The sequence below is a fragment of the Pseudochaenichthys georgianus genome, chromosome 5 (assembly GCF_902827115.2).
Source record: "Pseudochaenichthys georgianus chromosome 5, fPseGeo1.2, whole genome shotgun sequence".
Taxonomy (NCBI): Eukaryota; Metazoa; Chordata; class Actinopteri; order Perciformes; family Channichthyidae; genus Pseudochaenichthys; species Pseudochaenichthys georgianus.
This window is the reverse complement of record NC_047507.1, coordinates 7,366,295-7,373,967: the sequence shown is the minus strand read 5'-3', so window position 1 is coordinate 7,373,967 and position 7,673 is coordinate 7,366,295. Positions and strand designations below refer to the sequence as shown.

The following is a 7,673-nucleotide window of genomic DNA, read 5'->3' as shown; positions in this document are numbered from 1 at the left end:
GCGTTTCTAGTACATTATTAATGTAATGTTGCTGCTTCAATAGATATCTATATTGAAATGCGTTCTCATACATTAAGTAAGTAGTCACACACTAATCCAGATTACATGTATTCATGCATTTTATCTTAAAACTCTGGAACATAACTCCAACACACACGAAGTATCCTGACAGTGCGTAGAACGGGCGTGCTCGAGTCCCTGTTCATCTGTATGTCCTGCGATGAGACGGCATCAGAGATCAGTGTGTACATCTCGCTGCTGCTCTCAGCTCTAATGATAGCGAGGCACAGGGACGCTTTGACTACACCCATCAAGCACTCCTCTCAACAGTGTGTGGAGAGCGCAGAGCAGGTTACGGCTGATAGGAGCAAACAAGGAGAAGCACGTTGCCAGGTGTTTAGAAGTGCATGTTTCTCTGTACACAGTGTGATCCCCACGTGTGGACAGCTATTGGACTGCGGTGTGCAATCAGATTCCAATCTCTTCCCTCTATACGTCTGAAGCAGCGGAGGTGCCCCTTGGGGAAATGTAATTATACCCTGCAGGCCACAGAGGACAGGCTTCACTGCCCCATCCGTCTCCGGAGATACGGCGGATAAAGGCCTCTTCTCACTTGCAATACCAAACGGCAGAGATGTCACTAAAGCCCTTCTATATTCTCAATGTTGGTATGAGATCCAGGCTCAGGCAATCTCCTCTTCCAATCAGCTTTTAGATCCCGGGGTTATCGGTGTCCTTTTGCAACAGTTTTGTTACAGTTGTGAATCATTTATGACAGAATTAACTGCCGTTGCTAAGAGCAGCGATTGGGAGATGTTGGAGCACAGCCAAAGTCTGACTTCAGCTCAAAGCAGAGAGTTTATTTTTGTCTGATAAGCAAAGTCGCACAATGGGTGTAATTATCGCCATTATTACTGTCCTCTGTATCTCCAACCACCGGAGTTCCTCACATATGGATTTGAAGTGTTTTTATTGATCAATATGCTTGAAACTCCGTCTGTGCCGTCTTGTATGACCCTGTGTCCACTGCTGGTTCTCAGGGAGGTGTGTGCTGCCGAGATGGTGTGCATTAGTGAGGCCAAACAAACAACCCCACTCTCCTGGAGTTAGGCAAACAATCAATGAGAGCACTCTGATAACAGCAGGCTAAGTGGCCCATTGATGTTACGATTACATGGATGCAGGATCTAGCGGTGGTGGTGCAAACCAAATATAAGCAGATTATTTTCTGTGCTGGAATTATTTTCAAATCTACAAAACATCAGCCGTCTGCTCTGTTCAGGCTTATAAAGCGAGAAGAGAAACGAATGAGGCAAAAAGAAGAACAATGAAAAATGTAAGAGAAGCGGAGAAGAATTATCTCTGTCTTGGAACAGTCTGCAATCTGGTGCCACCAAATGTTTTTAAAGCTCGGTTGGATGCTACTCAATCGGAAGCTATTGGTACCTGTTTATGTGGATGATTATGTAAATGATGCTGGATGATGTCCTTTTGTTGTTCTGTTTATGTGTTTATGTTTCATGCGGAACTTCTTGAGCAGGTCTCCCTTGGAAAAGAGATCAATGATCTCAATGGGATTCATCTGTATAAATAAAGGTTTGAAATGAAATGAGATCGCAGTGCGTTGTGACGGGCAAGTTGAAAATCGTACCCCGTGAATCTCAGCGTGTCTCCGTCTCATCACGTTGTACTTCGTCATGGTAACTTACCAGAAGTGCATCCGTGCCAGAACACTTCTGTCTTCTTCATTTCTCCGATTTGCTTCCCTCCGGCTCTACCTTAATCTTTATTTCTGCCTTCGTCCCCCTCTCTCCATCCTTGTGTTTTGGCCTGGTCAAAACTGCAGTTACCCCCCCCCCCCCCCCCCCCGCCGCTCACTCACCCCTCCCTCCCTCCTCCATGCCTCTCCCTCAGGGTGCAGCAGCTATTGTTGTGCCTAATAAGGTTTATGGTATTACAGATCTCTGAAATTGGATTTTCTCACTCCACCAAAGCCGTGGGATTACGAGTTTAAGGCCGGGTGCGTCGGGGCACTAGCGACCTGTTTCTGAACCTCTTCTTTCTTCTGACTTCACCCTGAAGGTGGGCAGATCAAGAGGCTGATGTGGCAATAGCTCTGCAGAGAGACAGGAAGACTGGCAGACTCCTTCAATCTGTATTAGTTACCTGGCAATTAAATAGATTCTGAGTCAAACAGCTTTTTGGCTCCTTCGCCTGGATTTCTGTTTCTCTCACGTCGTCTACTCTCACACACTCCGCTGTGTTTGATCAAACTCTGATCGAATGAATCTTTTAATCTTCCTCGCCCGACTCCCAGACACATTTTCGACATCCAAAGTAGCCCAATTCATTCTCATCCTTCAAACCTGGCCGCTGGTGGAGCAATTGATCCTCAGCCATGTACAGGGATTTGAACTGTCTACCTCAAGCCTATGTGTAATGAACTGTGGGATTCCTTTACTAACTTTGATGTCCCGTCCCAGAAAACCACCTGATTACCAATACGAGCGATATTGTTCGGATGCGTCTGAGCATTACATTCTCCTGGCACTGAGCGGTAGTCGACAGAAGTGAGTAATGAAGAGGGAAAGCATTGGAGACGGTGAGCGTTATGAATGCAACATTGAGACGTTGGCAGGGAAGTGGTATTCATTAGGAGCGGTCCACAGTGCCGGCTTAGTGAACTCTTAATTGGGGCAGAGACGGAGCTGGGGATGAGGGATCAATGGGGCAGAGCCGGGGTTTCAGCCCCCTGACATCAATCAGCCTCCTGCCAGACGGGGAGAATGCAGCCAATCAAAGCAAACACGGCCTCACACAGCACTCATTTACCCTCCTGGTCGAACCTCATCACGATCGACAGACGGACAATCTTATCTCTGTCAGAGGAGGACGGAGTGGCCCGATTGCTCTTTTTTTCGACGTGGGAAAAATATCCTGTTGCTGGAATGCTTTCGAAATGCCATTACAACCCTGCCAAGGACGGGAACTAATAAAACATGATTCATTAACAAAGGAGAGCTCTATGGCAAGGGATATTAAATGAACCCGTGGCATATTTTTACTCATCTGCTAAAAATAGCCACTTTCTCCTCTTCCTCCTCTTCATCTTCCTCCCCGCCTGGGTAATAGCCGTCTTTCTGCCTTGTCTCTTTTTGATGTATCATCCTCTTATTCACATCAAGGACAAGGCCAGGTGTCGCATTTTCTCTCAGTTGCTCCACGCTTGTCACGCTGCCTTGTCACCCACAGCCTTTTCCAATCCAGCTCCCTTCTTCCTCCCCCTCTCTCCGCTTTTTTATATTAAATCTGTCACTCCTTTTGTTTTAGCGAGAGAAAAGGAAAGTAAATCACTTTTGCCATTTGCAGCCTGAGGTGTCTGCTGAATGCGGCGGGTTTATTTGGATGTCGTCTTTGGCCAAATGGAATCCTGTCCAAACGAGTGATGTCTCTCCTGGTTTGTGCTGTTGTCGCACAGCTGAAATTCCTCCTGCACGCTGTGTGCAAGGCTTCAAATGTGTTAAGCTATCTATGAATATGCTTCACAGTGAGCAGGAGGCCTTGACAGATGTCTAAGGCTTTTATATTTCTGCAGATGAACAGGCGGGCACAGGTGTCCGGCCCCACCACTCTTTGATGCCCATGAGTGGCTGGCAGAGCTGATCTGGCAGAGCTCATCGGGCAGAGAGCAGCTGGGGTCGGGGACGTGCCTCGACGGTGAGATGCATTTGAGCTTATAAGGTCCTCCAGTGTATTCTTAGCACATATCAGACGATGGCGTTTGTGTGTGCATAGCCACGTTGTTTGGTGAAAGGCGGTTTCACCAAAGACTACATACGACATATCCATCAGTAGAGGGAGATTAAGGCCAATATTTCTCAGTGGTTATAGAGATGGCAAAGATGGTTTGACTGCTCAGATGTTTAGACTGACATCTGTCCGATCAGAACTTGGATCAGATCAGGCAGACACAGAACAAGGCACTGTCGCTTAAAAGATCCCGACTAGAGGGAGACTGTGGTGGGAAGAGCTGGGAGAAAACAGCTGGGTTTCTGTGCCTCATGAAGCAGAATAAGGATTTACGTGTCTGCCCTGACTGAAATGAGCAGTGCTTACACCGCTTTACAAACAGAAACTAATTATTATTACCATCGCTAAAAAAATTCTGCAAGGTGAGAAGTAATTATGCTGAAAATGTAGCAATTTATACTCTGGCACATGTATAATTAAACCACCTCCTGAACTACCGCCTGCTCCCTCAGGCGTTCCGACATCAGTCAAATATGGATTTTTACCTAGTGCAGAACACCATGTGGACTAACATGACGTGTGCGGTTGTTTATCTCCACTTCCTACAGTTTGTCAGTGTCCTAAAACAGATGTGTCATCATCCTCAGGGGTGAGTGGGAGGGAGTGGCATCGGGACTCAGGAAAGGCTTATGGTGCGTGTTAGGGAGGACAGAGACAATGTAGGCCGGCATCAGGCAGGGAAGAAGCAGCATGCGTACCATATTCATAGATTTCGATATGAAACAGTTTGAGCTCCTAAGTGGAAGTTGCACATATTCCAAGTCTTCATCCACTCTGTGTTTGCTTACAGAACGTGGCAGTCGAAGGCTGGTTTCTGTGGGAGAAGAGCACTTCAGAGGCAGCTTGTTTAGAAAGGAGAGGAAGGTAAGGTCCTCCTCTGATTTCTCTCTCTCAGACATAAGGAGAGTTGACCTGCATGTGTGGATGGATGCACGTTATGTTGCTGTAGGTTTCTGTATTTGTTTTTCTTATGTGAGCAAAGTGCCTCATTATGCCGAGCATCTTTCATATCTACCTTTCAACCTGTCTGGGTATCACAGACTAAATTCTCATAATTATTCCCTGTTACCATGGATTCTACCGACCTCGGAGGAAACAAGCGCAGCGTGCTACTGTTTACAGCGATGCTTTATTTACTGCGGGGGAAAGATATGTCACCTCCAGAGGCAAGTCGCATCGCATCACACTGCTTCGGTCTGACTCAAGCCCACATCTCTTCATCCGATCCACCTGCCAGTGATTAGCATCTCATTCTGCATGAAGAAAATAATGGTTGTTTTTGGCCCCGCTGAGTTAGAACTGGTGATCAAAAGAAAGTTGTGGGTGTTGCGTTATGTGTGGACACGGCAGATGCCCCCTCAGTGGTCGTCAGTCCAAATGGTAAATATGAAGAGGAGGGAAAACAGAGTGAAACGGTAGATGCATAGAGATCTCATTAGAATTAACAAGAAAGCTATAAACGCAACATTTTTAAATCAATAACAACGGCAAAAGTGGCTTTGGGCTTTCCTCGTGTCCCCACTGAACAGGTAAACATGGGTTTTACGTTTGGATAAGAAGTTTTTAGTGAGCAATGAGTTTTTAGAAAAATTGGAAATGCATTGTGCCAACACTGTTTTGAAAAAGGCAATACGATGCGGACACGTGGCCACTCACCACGGTCCTGCTGGCTGTTTACGGTAACATGCTCGGGTTGCTGGCTGCGATCGGAGCGTCCTGTGTGAACAGTCGGATGGCAGCAGATGAAGCAGCTCTCCGCACATTATGTACACAGCTGTGCACAGCTGATTCATTATCACTTGCGAAAACATCAGTATGCACGACTGTATTTAACTCTTCTCTTTGATTAACAAACAACGGCGCTACAGACGACTCCTAATATGGCCCTGATAGCTGAGGGTTTTGTTTGTGGAAAAAGACAAACCATGTCTGGCCGTGTAGCTGTGCTTTCATTTTCCTTCTTGTCTTTTTGAAACTGGCAAGAGCAGGCAGGTGAATGATATGTCTTTGGTGAAATATTCTGTTTGAGGACCCGCTCCACTTCAAAACCCCAGCGTGAGGGCAGCATTTACCTCTCCCTTTTTCTCCTCTTCTTGTGGGCCTTCGGCAGTGCGGAATAAACCCCAAAAGTCTTCACGAAAAACTCTTCAAAGGAGCCGTTCGTCTGCCGAGAGAAGACCTCATCAATTCCATGTTCTTCTTTTAAACCACTGTCCCCTCCACAGAGCTCTGGTTGTTTACGACCGGCCTGTTTCTTCTCCAGTCCTTGCAGCTTGTTGCATAAGATGCTTTTGATTTCTTGTGAGTGACGAAGGGATATTTCCCCCAAACACTTAGTGAGATCGGTTGTTGGGGGCAATGCCTCCCTCAGCCTGATTCCTCACATGTTCTCTGTCGAACATGTTGCACACTGCAGAGCTCTGGGAGCATTTTCCTGACCCTCATTTTCAACACCAGCGAGACAGGAACTGCCAGCTTGCGTTCATGCCTTCTGCCGACTGATTAGAAGTCAAATATTAAAGTGCTCTGTTGTGAGCTCGGCTTAATTGATTCTCTCCGCCGGGTGCACACAGAATGGGCTGACAGCAGGCGATACCAGGCTTTGTCAACATCGGGCACGCTGCCTGGCGCTCAGGACGGCACCCCAATAAAGCCCCCTGTGAGCGTGCCAACCTGCGGCGCCACACACAGAGAGGCACTCAGCTTTATAGGAACAACTCTGAAGCAGCTCATTCTTCTGCTGTGTGTCAGCTCCCTTCGGCTGGCTGGGAAGTCGGCTCTCTCTTTGTAAAGAAGTAGCAGGCTAAGAAGAAGGCGTGTATTTGTGTGTGCGTCTCGACATTTGAAAAAAAATCTCTCTGCCCACTTGCATAACCACTCGGCAAACTTAAGCTATCTGGGGCGACGGTGCTGAAAAGAGGTCTCATCTGACTTACAAAAAAGTATTTGTTCTCTCCCGATCCCCAGCCGTTCTGATAATTGCTTTAATAGCTTTTTTAAAAACATATTTAACAAGGACACAGTATGGCAACACGCCTGTCACCACTGCCCACACTGCAGAGACTGAATGGCATCTGGTGGAGATATATTATTCCGGTTGAAGCCTCGTATATTTCCCTTGTAACGTCTTACCCTCCCTTAACTACAATGTAGTGATAATTAATTGATTCTCTGCCGCAGTAAAAGAGTCTCCTCCATAGGCCGAGACCGCGCATCTCCGTCCCTCTTGTCTGCTTACACCGTGAATTTACTGGGCGTTTTATGTGTGTCTTGAATTGGCTGGACTCCCCATTTATTTTTTATGCGTTTCTTCTTCACACGCAAGAGAGCACAACAGCCATCGTGGTGCTATACGACGCTCATTAAGTGCAGACATTCATCCACGACACTTCTCTCATGAATCTGATTGACCTTCTCGCTCGGTGCGATCCACAGTAAAAGGTTATTAAACCCCCCCCCTACCTCACCCACCCGGTGGTTGATAATCCAGCTATACCCCCTGTCCTGCCTGATGCTTAATGTTCCTTTTGAGCTGATGGGAAGGAGCAAAATGAAGGTTTGGAGGTGCAGGAAGGTGGGGGTGGGGGTTCAATTGAGGTCAGCTGGTCGCTGTTGCAGTAATTACTCTATTTGTAAAATGGGGCCTCGCTCTGCGCTCTGACACAGCACTAATTAAAACGCAAGGGTGCCAAAGTTGATCAAGGCGCTGCTAATTCATGATTAATAAAAGAAAGAGGGGGAAAAGTGTGAAGGAAGGTGAAGAACAGGGCGAGCAGGTACCCAGCGGGGGTGCGTGGAGAACATTGTGTCAGAGGACATAATCACAACATGTACCCGTTTCAAGCAAATGCCGTTCTTGAATT

The 7,673-nt window shown here is 46.9% G+C and overlaps 1 protein-coding gene across 3 annotated transcripts in view; it reads left to right on the top strand.

Annotated features, from left to right (window-relative positions):
• sulf2a (sulfatase 2a) overlaps window positions 1-7,673 on the top strand; it is a 42,911-nt gene that overhangs the window by 3,569 nt on the left and 31,669 nt on the right. The window contains exon 2 of one of the 3 annotated variants that reach the window (XM_034082129.2): window positions 4,601-4,674. The exons of the other annotated variants lie outside the window; for them this stretch is intronic. The gene's annotated coding sequence lies outside the window, so the exon portion shown is untranslated. The remainder of the gene's footprint in view (window positions 1-4,600; window positions 4,675-7,673) is intronic. 3 annotated transcript variants of the gene reach the window in all.